Source organism: Durio zibethinus, chromosome 21, assembly GCF_047325235.1.
Source record: "Durio zibethinus cultivar Kanyao isolate XHJ-2024 chromosome 21, ASM4732523v1, whole genome shotgun sequence".
Taxonomy (NCBI): domain Eukaryota; kingdom Viridiplantae; phylum Streptophyta; class Magnoliopsida; order Malvales; family Malvaceae; genus Durio; species Durio zibethinus.
The window spans coordinates 4,480,845-4,496,924 of NC_143182.1; the positions used below are offsets into that span (position 1 = coordinate 4,480,845).

Here is a 16,080-nt window from a genome sequence, read left to right on the forward strand (position 1 = left end):
GACAGCAGCTAACCTCGAATTGAAAGCGTGGGCACAAAAATTCTTGCACCATGTGGCTTCTGGCAATCGACAGAATCAAAGCAGGAGTTAATTAATATGATGACGATGATGTTTTTTGTGTTAGGAAGAGTGGGTCTAGTTTCATTGGTATTGGTCTAAAATTTTAATTTTTTGATAAAAAATTTTAAACAATAAAAAGAATTGTGTAATAGAGAAATAAAAGGTGATGGCGTCAAAATAAAAAAAAAAAGTCAAGAAAAAAATAGTTAAATAAAAGTTGATTTGTGATTCGATTAAATTAAAATTTTATCAATAAATTTATAATTTAAAGTTTTATATTTTAAATAGTCAAGATCAAATTTGAAGTACTTTAAAAATAAATTTAGGGAGTAATTATTGAGTCATTTATTTGATGAGATTTTTTCAATTGTCTCTCTAGTTGTTGATTAGTTTTAGTTGTAGTTAAAGAAGAATTTTGTATATCTATTATTTGATAGTAAAAATTTTTCTGATGGTTTATGATTTTTTTCCTTGACATTGGAAGTTTTTTACGTAAATCGTGATGTACTTTATTTTTTATGTATTATTGATTATTGATTATTGTCTATTATTGTGGGTTTATTATGAAATATTGCTTTAGTGTTATTGTGTTTATTGCTTCAGACCCATCAAATGGTATTAGAGGAAGGGTTATTTTGAGATATCGACACAAAAGTAGCCTAAGATAAAAGTAAATTCTATTTGAGATCATAAAGGGTGATACAAGTTCCATGATAAAATTAACAGCATCAAATTATTCAATTTGGAAGCCTATGATGAAAGATCATTTATATTGCAAAGATTTATATGAGTTGATATTGGTTGATTCAGCTAAATTAGCATATATGAAAGATGAAAGCTGAAAGAAGTTAGACAAAAATATGCTAGCTATAATAAAAAAATGGGTTGATATTAATGTGTACCATCATGTAGCACAGGAGACAAATGCCACATTGTTTGAAAAAAATTGACAGCATTATATGAAAGAAACACATGTATGAATAAAGTTATGCTTATTAAAAAGCTTGTAACTTTATAGTACATGGACGAACAATCGATTACAAAGCACTTGAGTTATTTTTAACATATATTTAATCGGATGACTATTATAGAGCTTAAAATAAATGATGAAATGAAGATGTTATTTTTTTTGAGTTCATTGTCAGACAGCTGAAATACTCTAATTATGACTATTTTTAATTCAGCTATTGATTACAATGTGAAATTAGATATGATAAAGGACAGTATGCTTAATAAAGAAGCAAGATAAAAATATTTAAACCTATTCTGGTCACAGAGAATAGAGGTCAAAACATCGATAGAGGTCAAAACTAAACAAGCTGTAGTAAGTCTAAACATAGGTCCAAATCTAAAGATAAAGTGAAGTGCTTTTATTATAATAAAGTAGGTCATATAAAATGATACTGTAAAATCTTGAAGTAAGAGCGAAAAATATGAAAAAGATAAGAGTTTAAATGATGATAATATTGTAGCAGTGAATTCAGATAGTGATTTGGTTGCTTTGATTTGTACACATGATGATTGTAATCATATTAGTGATCCCGACATTGAGTGAATAATTGACACAGTAACGGCATTTCATTGTGTTCATAAGAAAGAGTTATTTACAACTTACAAAGCAGGAAACTTTAGTTTCACCAAGATGAAAAATAAGAGTGTGTCACAGATTGTTAGGATTAATGATATTATTGTACAAACTAGTATGGGTTGCATATTGATTTTGAGGGATGTTAGACATATTTCGGATATGAGAATGAACTTGCTTGCTATTAATATCTTTAATAACGATGGATATGAGAATCGACAAAAAAAAGAGTAAAAAAAGCTTCTTAAAAAATCTATGATAGTTGTAAGGAGAAAACCATACTGTTTAATATACAAGACATGGATGCAATTGAACAAAAATTAGATAAATGTCGTTGAGGATGATGCTTCAACAAACTTATAACACCAGAGGCTGACACACATGAATGGAAGGGGTTTTAGGTTTTGGTAAAACAGTCTCTCATTATCTTGACCAAAGGTATGTCTCTCAATTCATGTGATCGTTGTTATTTGGCAAGCATTGTAGAGTTTCTTTTCGTAAGAGTTCTCAAAGAAAAGAAAATAGATTGAAATTGATTTATTCTAATGTATGTGGTCCCATTAAAGTTTAGTCATTAGGTAATAGTAGGTATTTTGTTACTTTTATTGCTAATACTTCATATAAGACTTTGGTGTATGTGTTGAAAAATAAAAATAAGGTTTTATAGTATTTTTAAAAATTTCATGCAATGATGAAAAGGATAACAGGGCTACCATTGAAATGTATTCAGACTAATAATAGTGGGAAATACACATCTAAAGATTTTGAAAAGTACTGTTCAAAGTATAAGACAAGGTATGGGATGATAAAACTTTAAATACTACAGCATAATAGTATAGTTGAAATGATGAACCACACAATTGTGAAAAAAATTAAATGTATGTTGAGGATGGCAAAATTATCAAAGCCATTCTGGGGTGAAACAGTTAATACAACTTGTTATTTGCTTAACAGATCACCATCAGTTCCTTTAGGCTTTGACATTTTAGAAAGAGTGTGGACAGAAAAAGATGCTTCATACTCTCACTTGAAATTTTTTGGGTGTAAAGCATTAAGACACGTACCGAAAGAATAGAGATCAAAACTTGATAGTAAAGCCATATAGTGTGTGTTTGTAGGATATAGTGATGAGAAATTTAGCTATAGGATATGAGATCCAGTGAAGAAAAAAAAGTAAGAACCAAAGATGTGATCTTTCATGAAAAACATTATAGTAGACCTTGAGAAAAATTAAAATACTACAAGGGGTTTTTCTATGCTTTAATCACATCATTCATCTTTTGAAATGCTTTTGGTTTGCTATAAGAACAATTTGACTGACAAAAATTTGTCATGAAAATGAACTATTTTAGCCCAAACTATCTTTTCATTATAAGTGGTGCATAACTTGTTACTCCCCATAAACCTAAAAATGAAACCACGGTGTTGTTTCCACACTAATATAGCATAGGTTCTTGATTCATCTATGGGACCAATTATTTCACTTTAGTGCTCGTCAGCTTTTGTAAAAAAGCTACCCACTCTATTTTATACTTTTGTTTTGGCCACTCACTTTCATAAAATTCTTTAATTGAAGCTCGATTACGAAAATAAAGCTTTGAGAATGCACTTTTTTTACACTTAAAATGGTTTTTGTCCATTAATACAATAGCTATATACAACTTATGAAACACCCTCCATTTTGATGACAATAACTCAATGATCTAATAGTTTATGCCAAAATTACCATCAAAGGGTTGCAGTCATTTATCGCACTTTTGAAGAAGTCAACCACAACTATCTCAATGTAACCTAGAACCTTTGGAAAGAACACCGTTCCATATATAGCTAAGACAAACACATCTAACCCTTACTCTTCGTTGGCATGTTGCACTAGAAAATCATGAAAATTTTTTTAAGGTAAATAGATTTGCCCTTGCTTTCTCATTGTATGCAAATCCACAATCTTTTTGTTTATACCTATAATGCTTGTCAGATTCTTATGAAATCCCAACTTGTGTTTCTTGATATATATCTTATCAGGAGCTTTGAGGTGGAAACCTAGTAAAGTTGAATACGTTTTGATGGTTGGTGTCATATCAACTTCATTAAAGATGAAACATTTGTATGAAAGATCCTAGAATTGAACAACAACTCTAATTAATTGATTCTCGACATTCACTGCAAGAAGGTGTGTTATGTGTCCATGTTTTCGACAAAAATTCTTCTATTTTGATGGACCCATTTTCTTCCATACATCAACCAAATCTTCTAGATTGAAGATGATAGATATCTCTTTAGACAAGGTGGAAGCATGATCGACTTGTAGACGATCCTCTTTGTTTTATTGGATTTTTTCTAACTGAACCTTCATCTCATTTGGTGATTTACAAAGAGCAAATGTAGATAAAGAGTAGACCAATCGTTTCGTGGAATCCATGAAAAAGCTTTTTGTTGAAAACTATCTTTTTAGGCAAATATTCTTTATGCAACTTCATGATATAAGTATGAATCATGCAAAAATGAATAAAAGAAAGATTAGTACACTAGATAAGGAAAAATATAAATAAATAAATAAATTAGAACACCATACACAATGAAAAGAATAAATCCTAAGCTTTTGGTCAATTTTAAAAGGAAAGAGATGGCCTATCTATAGGTTAGAGCTCCCAAATTACCCCTCATATCATTGTTCATCACAGACTAGTAAGGCACTCAAATCCTCACCCATTACAGGTTACAAGCGAAAAAGGTTTAATTTAAGTAGAAGTATTTCGTTAGCTACTGTGAAAGCATTAAAACCTCAAGAAAGCATAGGTATTTTACTCTCTCCTAGAAGGACGAAGCTCAGATATAGAGCTCATATTATGTACATTCATATGAATGACATAATAAGCAAAATAAATAAATAAATATCTTTAAAAAAAATCAATTTTATTAAGTTTTTGGATAACACAAATTTATTTGTTGGCCTAACTCTCAACATTTCCACAGTGAAGTTGTCAAACTATCATAATATCTAGGTCTGTGAACTTATAGCTAGACATAAACTTAAGGAGTCATCACCAATTTTTTTTTATTTAGGTGTGATTAGCTACTAACTGAATCTATCCCGTTTTAAAGAGAAATCTCAAGTTTGACTTAAGTATATTTAAAAGGTAGATTCAATATTTATGAAATCAAAACTAGGCTCAGGAGTACGGTTACATGTGACGAAGGTTATAGCACTCTCATAACACCTATTAAATGATGGTAACAGTTTAATTTCATGTTATCTATTGAGCCTTAAAAATCTTACCAGATAGTTAATTATTGAAAATTATCCTTAATTGACTATAATACTTTTAGCAAAAAATTAAAAAAAAAATTTCACAATAAGAGCATACAAAAAAATTACTATTTCTCTTGTAGGGGCTCCGTCATTAGATTATTTAACAAAATTTTTTTAAAAAAAATAATACTTCGACTTTTTTCAGGGATTTTCTTTAATTTATTTTTTTAAAAAGGATTAATGCCTTTATTCAAGAAAAATTAATACTTTCAACTTTTCTTTAAAAAAATATTTTTTAAAATTTTTTCTTTTAAAAAAAATTGATACACTCAACTTTTCCTCCAAAAATATCTATTGAAAATTTTATCTTTAAAGAAAATTGATACTTTCAACTTTTCTTCAAAAAAATATTTTTTGAAAATTTTATTTCTTAAAAAAATTTATACTCCTAACTTTTTCTCAAAAAATATCTTTTGAAAATTTTATCATCAAGAAAAATTCATACTTTCAACTTTTTCTCAAAAAAATATTTTTTTAAAATTTTATTTTTGAGAAAAATTGATACTTTTAACTTTCTTTTAAAATGTTTTTTCAAAATTTTTATTTTTAAAGAAAATTAATATTTTCAACTTTTTCCTAAAGCATTTTTTTGAAATTTTTATTTTTAAGAAAAATTTATGCTTTCAACTTTTTCTTAAAGCGTTTTTTTTTTATTTTTAAGAAAAATTGATACTTTTAACTTTTCTTTGAAATATTTTTCTGAAATTTTTATATTTAAGAAAAATTGATACTTTTAACTTCTCATTAAAATGTTTTTTTTGAAATTTTTATTTTTAAGAAAAATTGATACTTTCAACTTTTTCCTAAAGTTTTTTTTTTGAAAATTTTATTTTTAACGAAAATTGATACTTCAACTTTTGCTTAAATGGTGTTTTTTTTTTTTTTGAAATTTTTATTTTCAAAGTAAATTGATACTTTCAACTTTTTCCTAAAATTTTTTTTCAAAATTTTTATTTTTAAGGAAAATTGATACTTTCAACTTTTCCTTAAGGTAATTTTTTTTATTTTTATTTTAAATAAATTTTATATTTTTAACTTTTCCTAAAAATGTTTTTTTTGAAATTTTAATTTTTCACGAAAAATTAATACTTTCAGTTTTTCCTAGAAAATTTTTTTTTTTATCATTTCAAGAAAATCATTGGAAATCTAAAGAATGTTCAATTAAATAAATAAATGATATAAATTTAACCAATAAAGAAATAAGCAAAAAAATAATCATAATAAATAAATAAATAGAATAATTAAGCAAAAATGAAACCTTCGTGCAACTCGATTAGGCTCGAATGGAGTGCAGCTCCAGAAACAGACACGACTAGAGCGACTTGGTGTATAGCTTGGTTCAGCGGCTCAACATGGGCTGAGTGAAGCAAGTAAGCAGGTTAAGGCACTATGAGTTGAGTCGAACCTTAGACGATGAGCGGATCCTGCCCACTTTTGACATCTCAAAACAATGTGGTTTCGTGTCAGTATAAAAGGCAAGAATTCTTTTTTTTCTTCAGACATTTCCTTACTCTCTCTCTTTACCTTTATTGTTTCTCACTCTAGGTGATTTTTAGTCGCCTTTTCCAATGAATGTTGTAAAAAAACTCGTTGGTATCTGGGTTGTCCTCTGGATTCTAGAAATGGTCTATTGAAAACTAGGTTAGCCAGAAAATCGTCGAAAAACTCAAATTATGTCAAAAAATTCAACCTGATTCTGGAATTTTCAAAAAATTTCCAAAAAAATCCCAAAAAAAACTTCTAATCAAAATAATAAATCCCTAAAAACCTCCTTTAGAAAAGCTCTTCAAAAAATTTTCCTTATGATTACTCTCTTCTTTTCTATATGTCTCTCTTATGATTGCTAAATGGTTTATATAAGGGTTAAGCACGGGATTGAATGGGGGTTTAAAAATCAAAATCCCCTATCTTCTTATCTATTTATCATTGTTTATAAAAAGAAATTCCTTTTTTTATCACCATTTCAGAATTCAAACACCTAATCTTAGAGTTTCATTAGGACTAAAATTTTATTTTTATTTATTATTATTTTTTATTTTATTATCTTATCTGAAGCTCATTGAGAAAAACTAATTCGAAAGGTAGGTGTTTACAAAAGACAAATAATTAGACTATAGACTTGCATAATTGTTTTAGATCAGATTGACGTAATTATGAGTTATAAGTCAAATCTCTTCAAATGACTTCAAATCACTTATACACAAGCTTACTGAAGATAATTTCATGTGTAAGCATGGTTAGAACCAATCTAATAATAATATATCTTTATTTGCATTTCATATCCTCAGGATAAAATAATACAAGTACGAGCCTAGTTAAAATTGAGCTATTGATAGTAAATTTTAAAGTTGTCTGTGTTTCACATCCTTAAGATAACATCGTCATTTAGATTTTGTAATTTGTAGGTCATATCATGGACGACCTCTTTAACAATAAACGATCCTTCTCATGTTGGAGCCAACTTGCCACCTCAGTCATCTACCATTAAAGCTTTAACTTTTTTTAGTACCAGGTCTCTCTCTTGATGTGTTTACATTAGACCATCTTATTATAATAATTGGCTACCTTCTGTTGGTAGGTCGCAATCTGAGCCAAGGCTATATCTCTTTATTTTTCAATAAGGTTGAGGTTGGCTTTAAGCACTTTTTCATTTTTTTTATACTAATTCAACTCTAAAGCTTGGCAAGCCAATCTCAACGGTACTACGACCTCCGTTTCAAGTGTCAAGTGAAATGAGGTTTCATTGTGAGCACCTTTGTGGTCATTCATAGGGCTCATAAAACTTCTGGTAGTTTGTCGACCCATTTTTCTTTTGCTGCGTCAAGCTTTTTTTTGGAGCTTCTAATATTGTCTTATTTGTAGCTTCGACCTACCCATTGGACTGAGGATGGGTAACCAACATGAACCTGAGATTGACATGAAGATTTGAACACCATTATCTAAACCTTAGATTATTGAATTGTTTTTCATTATCTATTATTATAGATTGAGATAGTCCGAATTTACAAAATATATTTTTTCACACAAACTTCTCAACTTGCATTTCTATAGTAATGGCTAGGGTTTCAATTTTCAATCATTTTGTAAAGTAATATATTACCCTTAAGACAAATCTCTTTTTGACCTGTGCTTAAGGTGAATGGTCAGAAGATGTCCATCTCTCATTACATAAAGGGCCACGAGTTAATGATAGGAATGAGCTTGGTTAAGGGAAGATGTTGTACATAGGCAAACCTTTGATATTTGTCATATTTTTTCACGAGTTCAGTCGCATACCTCCTGATGGTGGGCTAATAATAGCCCTACCTTAGCACTTTGTAAGCCAAAAATTAAGGATCGAAGTGATTTCCACATATTCTTTTATGGATTTCTTTCAGGATGTACTTTATTTTTTCTTTATCAACCATCTCAAGTAAGGTAGACTAAAGGATCTTTTGTATAATTTTTCTTCGATCATTGTGTATCGAGAGGTCTTACTCATCAATACTTTAGCTCAAAATTTTTCATTGGGTAGCACTCTTATGGTCAGGTATATTTTAATTGACGTCATCCAATTTTTTTCTTTGTGACCTATCCCACGAGCTTATCCTTAGTGATTTTATGCACTAGTTCCTTTACTAGAACTTGGTCTGGGCTTTCTATTGTTGTTTCTAAAGCCATCTTAGATAAAGTCTACTATTGAATTTTTTTACCTTGGTATCTTTTTTACCTCGACTTTCTTGAAGCTAACTATTAAAGCTAGTGCTTTATCGAGGTACTTTCGAATTCTATTTTCTTGAGCTTCAAACTTTTCATTTACTTGATCGACCATTAGTTGAGAGTTATTATAAGTGGGTATGTGTTAAACATTAAGCTCGTTTACTAGTCTTAGGTCGACTATTAATGCTTTATATTCTACTTTGTTATTAGATGCCCTGAACTTCAATTTCAAGACGTATAGGTACTATAGCCATTTTGGACTGATCAAAATAAGGTCAACTCCTTTATCTTAGTTTGTAATGGATCCATCAACATAGAACTTTCAATCATTCTCATCCAAAATTCTTTTTTTTTCTTAGGTTATCCTCTCAATTATACCAAGGTGTGTTCTACTACGAATTCTATCAACACCTGTGATTTTAATGTTGATCTAGATAAAAAATGTAGATCAAATTTGCTAAGCTCTACTGCCTATTTGATTAGCCTTTTTGACATTTCAGGCTTCTATAAAACTTGTTTTAGTGGCTGATCGATTAAGACATAAATTGTATGGGCCTAAAAGTATAACCTAAGTTTTTTGGTCGAGGTGACCATGGCATAGGCCAATTTTTCTATATTGCTGTAGTTAATTTTAGACCTTATCAATTCTTTACATAAAGAATAGATCGATCATTATATATTTTTTTAACTAAGACTAAGCTGACAATCTGATCTGTACTGGCAAGTATAAGTACGATATTTTACCAATCTTCAATTTTAATGGTACATATAAAGAGGATAAGAACTCTTTGAGTTCATCAAAAGCTTTTTGACATTGAAAATTCATCTAAAGTTAGAGACATTCCTGAGAGTTTTGAAGAATAGTAGACATCATTCTGCGATCTGGACATGAATTGACTGAGTGCGACTTTTTTGCCATTAACCTCTACACCTTTTTTACAGAGGTTGATGCCTTCATTTTTAAGATCGTTTGAACCTTCTTGAGATTCACCTTTATTCCCTTTTGGTTGATTATGTAATCGAGGAACTTGTCCGATGTAACCCCACAAGCACATTTGCTTGGGTTAATAATATATTGTACTTTCTCAAAGTGTTGAAGGTTTTTCTTAGGTATTCCAAATGCTTGATCAAACTTTCACTCTTGATTATCATGTCATCTATGTACACCACCATATTACGATCAATTTGGTCCTTAAATATTTTATTAATCAGTCTTAGTAGGTTATCTCTGTATTTTTAATCCGAAATGCATAACCTTGTAGCAGTAAAGATCTTTCTTTATAATAAAAGTTATCTTATCCTCATCATCTTTCAATATTTTGATTTGATTATAGCCAAAATAAATGTCTATGAAGCTAAAAATGTCGTGTTTTGCACTATCATCGATTAGTCGATCTATACTAGAGAGAAAGAAGCTATCTTTTAGACAAGCTTTATTTAGGTCAATAAAGTCCACACACCTTTTTTATTTTTTTCTATGCTTTTTTAACCATGATCACATTAGCTATCATTTAGGATAGTAAACCTCTCTGATAAAGTTAGCTCATAATAATTTGTCAACATTTTTTTTAATAGCCTATTATCTTTTAGGAATGAAAGTTTTTTTTTTTTTACTGAATTAGTTTGACCCTGAAACTAGTATATAGCCTGTAAACCATTATTTCGGTATCAATCTTGAGTATATCGGATGGTATCCAAGCAAATAGGTTAATATTATTTTTTATAAGTTGAATCAGTTGGTCTTTATGTTTAAGCTTGGCTTCAATCTGCATGTATTTTTTAGGAATATTGTTGCAGAATGAAATTATCATGAGGTTTTCAGCCAATTTAGGTTGGTTTGCATCTGAGTCTGATCTTTGATCGTTTATCTTTTTTTATTCTATTAGGTCATGATCATTTTCTGTGAAAACAGATCTCGACATGATTATTAGTATATTAAATAACTTGTTGAATATATTAGTAAAAGCGAAGTATATTATTCATTTAACGTTGTATTTTAGTCAGCATGTTAGCTAGGTCCAAGTAACATCAATTTTTTACGTCAGCTTAAGAGCTCGATCGTTTCTACTGTTATCTCAAAAAATTTTAAAAATTAAATTAAATTTTTACAGAGCTTAGGAGCTCGGAGTAGCTTAAAAGCATGCTTATCCTAGATCAGTGTTACATTTTATATTTTTTTCAGTATTTTTTTACTTTTTGTTAGTTTTTTATATCGATTCTTCTTTGTCTTCCACCTCAGTATTGGTCGAGCTACTTGTTCTTCCCAATCCTGCATTTCATCATTATGGTATAACATTATCGTGCCGTAGATTGATCTCTCTGAACTTTTTCAACCCCTACAAGTGTTAGGAATTTCACTTTTAAATGGGAGCTAAGCCTATAAATCGTATAACAGACTGGTTAAGTCAACCTAATATCATGTTGTAGGTAGATAGGACATCTACTATCATGAACTCCACGATCGTGGTAATCGTCTCTGCCTCTATCTCTAAAGAGATCGAAAGATTAATGGTTTCTCTTATTGGTACCTGTTCATTTTCAAATCCCACTAATGTTGTGGTTATCAGTTTTAACTGATCTTCGTCAATCTTTATTTTTTTAAAATAGCCATAATACATAACGTTGGTCAAACCCCATTGTTAAATAGAATTTTTTTTACTACATAATTGTACACCAAGGTTGTGATCACTATGATATCATCATGTAGGTGTTAGATCCCCTCCACATCTTTTTAGTTGAATGAGATCAGCTCATCTCTCCAGTTTTTTTCTTTCTTAGCCAAGGTGCCTATTGCCATTACCATACCTAAGTTAAACTTCTTTTTCATCAAGCTAAAGTTGTCTCCTATGATCACGTTAATCATCCGAGCTATTGACTTGCTATTTTTAAGTCAGCGTTCTTCTTAATTCTGCTCTTCTCTTTAGGTATCCCTTATTCCTTGATCTAATTTTTCTTTTATGTCTCAGGTGGGTGCTTTGTGATCGTTTTTGTAGTCTCCTTTAAATTATTCTTGTCTTTTTTGTCTCACAAATTTTTTCAACTGACCTTACTTTATCAGAGCTTTAATCTTATTTTTTAAGTTGACACAGTCTTTGATATTATGGTAATGTCCCTATGAAAGGCGTATATTTTTGTCAGATCATGTTTTATGTTCTGTCTCAGTGACTTAGGTCATCTGAAGTCGAGATTTCTTTTAATTTGCATCAGAATCATCTTACAGAAGATATTCAATGCAGTATAACTTTTTTTCCATTAGGGCTTCTAACCCTATGTTGTCTCTCTCTTAGGGAGGATCATAAATTTTTTTACCTTTTTTACGATCAAAGAGGGGGGATAAGCCTTTCTCATATCGATCACCGAGAAGGGGGATAAGCCTCTTTTACATCGATTTATTTTCATTGTAACTTTAGTGTTAATGTATTTATTTTCTATTAGTAGGACATCGACCATAGTTTTTTATGGTTCCAGCAATAATGTTAACTTTAAGTGGTATTTTTTATCATTGGATCTACTAGTCAGTGCGACAACAGCAATTGTCTGTAGAGCTTTCATGTTAAAACACGTGACATAGCTTTTTAAAGTTTCATTCTGCCCTTGATGAATTGGCATCAGGCTTAAGATTATTTTCTTAACTCTTTAACTATTCATGAATTGAGACAGGAATGAGTGACTGAGCTCTTTCAAAGTAATAATCAACCTTGGCTTCACATTGCTATAAAAGGATTAAGCTACATCTTTCAACATAGTGGCTAGACCTTTACACATCAGAGCCTAGTCTGCCCTATGTATCATCATGTTAGTTTTATAAAGTTTCAAATGATCAAATGGGTCATAAGTACCATCATATGTCTCCAAGGTTGGCATTTCAAATCTCTTATGAGGTATGGCTCCGTCAGTCTCTTCATTAAAAGGTGAGGTCTCCAAGAACTTGGGCTCATCTTCAAATGCTACTAGTTTTATTTTTAGCTCTTTTTTCATAGCTAGCATCCAAGCTTCCAAATCTCTATTCGGTTAAAGTACATGGTCTGTTTGTTTAGACTTTTGGGTTGTGGCATATGTAAAATTATAGCTAGGGCGATAAAGAGTTAGATTGATGTGTTCTTCTTTTCTGGAGGCCAAGAAAGCTTTAACCTTGTTGTAGCTCGGTTGCCCGACAATAACTTCTCGGTCTGATGTAACTAAGTCTGGCACTTTAGAGACTTATAGTGGGATTATAGTTTATAGCATCTGTTTAAGGGCATATATTTGTTCGATCAGGGCTTAAAATTACTCTATGATTGGTCTTGCCTGTGGTTAAACTAGGCAAACAGAATGCTGGCTTTGGTGAGTTTTTGTTCTAGTCGGGGTGGTTGTCTCTCCTTTCTTTTGGGTTTATTTTCTTGGTAGCATTGTTTTGTGCTCGGTTGATATGAAAATATTGGCCCCTACCTAATGCGCCAAATGTTGGTGCAGAGCTTCGACCTAACGGTATTCTTGTAAATGCATAAAAGAATGATAGTTAGAGATAAAGGCAATAGGTGTTCCCTACATTTGCACTATAATGTGCAAGTTAGTAAAGATCCGATCGACAAGAAAGCAGGAAGGAAAGAGAGAAAAATGAATTAGATGAATTACTTCATGGTGCTTAAGTCTCCATATTTATAGGTAAGCTGAAGGCGATAAAAAAAAGATAATTGATAGGGCCAAGTTGAAGTGGCACTGAAGATATCAACTTACCTGACATATCAGGTTGACATAAATGATCAAGATACCTTAATTATCTACTTAAGACAAAGAGTAAAAAAAACTATTATACCCTTTTGACCATTATATACCCGAAACAACCCTAAAATGTCATCATATGTTAATAATTCCGAAATCATGGCCATGATTAATTTGAAATGCAACATGTTTAACCAAAAACTAAAAAATAAAAGTGTCTATGTATGTAATATCAACTGGGATGACAAGTTGCAACCTTGAGTAGTTGAGCGGATTAATCACATGAAATGCCATGAATGCGAATAACGTTATCCAACTGTCCAAAGGTATCATGCACCTTTCAACACATTTATTTAGTTACGACAACTTATGAGTCTTCTTTGTGGGCACCAAATTATTATGTGATTTAAGTAAAGATATTTAAAGTTGATTCATCTCTATATCGTTCGTCATAATATTAAAATTAATGTTTGAAATTTGAAGTTAGAAAGAATTTATTATATATATATATATAATGTACTCTTCAATTATAAATGTAAGGGTATGAAAATTTAAAGTTAGATTAATTGCAATAATAAATAATTAAAGTTCCATTTAATGGGTGCTTTTAATTTTTTTATAAAACAAAAAGCAAATAACAAAAGTAGAATTTAGTGTTATCTTATAATTAATAATTTTTTTAAGATAAATGTGGATGCATATGTAAACTTGTTTCTTTTACAAAATCCTAATAGAAGATTAAAAAAAAAGCGCAAAAGGATGTGAATAAATGGAATAGTCTTTCTTCTTTTTAACAGACTTGGGTTAAATTCCATACATGAACAATAAGTAGTAAACTATTATTTATCTCTTTATTTGCTACTGTTTTTGTGATGCCTGTTAGACCCGGTATACATATGTATCACGTTTTACTCAAATTAATTCTGCCCAAGTGATTTCCCTCCTACCCAATTTTTAACAACAATTCCACGCATGCTAGAGGAATAGGATTCCTTATCTTTACATGCATATTATTGTTAGGTTTAGTAAGGACTAATGACAAGGAAGAAGCTGATAAAAAAAATAGAAAATTAATTAACTTATAGTCTATTAATTTGTAATTTGTTAGTTTATTTTCTCCATTCTAAAACAACTTGTTTGGCTTTGTCACATATACTACCAACTATCTAATAATTAAAAAATGCCTTTTTTCTGCACAATTTTATTGTTTCTTTATTACTATTTGCAGTGTGAATTTATTAATTGGAGGGAGGAAGAGAGATGGCTCTCACATCCACATCAGAATTAAAAAATTTCATACAGAAGTCGTATATATTCAAAGCTCACCAGCGTGCCGCGAAGAAAAGACGAGGTGGAGAGGGGAGAGAGATTCGCACGTGATAGGTGTGGAAAATAATCAGAAAGTCGAAAAGTAAACAATAGCGTCGCGATTCGCGAATATAAGAAGATAAGAGGAGGTGAAGGTAAGAAGGCATACACCCTAAGGTCGAGATCATCCCTTGTTACCTCTTTCCAAAATGACTTGTAACACTGCTTTACTCATCTCTCTGCTAGTTCTAGCACTGAGCCAAACGTCTCATGCCGGCACCATCGCCACCTACTGGGGTCAAAACGGATTCGAGGGAACCTTACAAGAGGCATGTGATACCGGAATCTACGATTACATCAACATAGCTTTCCTTATCAAATTCGGTGGTGGCCAAACCCCTGAACTCAACCTGGCTGGTCACTGCGACCCACCAAGCGGCACATGCGTCGTGTTCGGAGAACAAATAACATATTGTCAAGACCAAGGAATCAAGGTATTGCTCTCACTTGGTGGCTCAGCTGGTAATTACAGTTTAACTTCTCAAGATGATGCCCAAACTGTAGCAGATTATTTGTGGACCACATTTTTGGAACATCTGCCGGTCCCTTAGGTGATGCCACTTTAGATGGTATCGATTTTGATATAGAACTTGGATCGAATTTGTACTACGATGATCTAGCAACTTACTTGAAAGCCAAAAGCCAAAGCGTCTATTTATCTGCAGCTCCTCAATGTCCTTACCCAGATTATTACATGGGGGATGCTATTGCCACGGGCCTTTTTGACAATGTTTGGGTTCAATTTTATAACAATCCACCGTGCCAATATAGTTCAGGAAACGTTGGTAATCTCATAAGTTCTTGGAATATATGGACGTCCAATGTAGTGGCAGGGAATATATCGTTAGGATTACCGGCGGCGGAGGCTGCAGCTCCATCAGGAGGGTATATTCCAGCAGATATCCTAATATCTGATGTGCTTCCGGTGATTAAAGAGTCATCAAAATATGGAGGGGTCATGCTTTGGAATAGGTACTATGATTTATTGACAGGGTATGGTGCCTCCATTAAATCATATGTGCTTAGGAACAAGAAATTAGTGTACTCTTCTTAAGTTAAGGGGAACCTGGAATTAGTCCAGTTTATCCAGCGTTTTCCTCCCTAGATTATCCTATGTAATAAAGTAATAATCGGCAACTATGCTGGGTAATGGGTGTGTACTTTTAGTCGATGTTTGTGTTTTAATCGAGTATTGGGCCGGATTTACCATGAGGCTTTCATTTTGGGGGAATATGGCTCTCAAGTTTATAGGTGTTCGGCCTTTGTTGAATAAATTAAAATGGTGAAGTCATTATTGTATGGTTATTGTACTCGTGTTACATTATGGTCAAGCAAAGTGTTTCTTTTTTTAGTAGTA

The 16,080-nt window shown here is 31.3% G+C and overlaps 1 pseudogene; it reads left to right on the forward strand.

The window, feature by feature from the left end:
* Nucleotides 1–14,805: 14,805 nt before the first annotated feature.
* LOC111304977 (acidic endochitinase-like) lies at nt 14,806–16,080 on the forward strand (annotated as a pseudogene).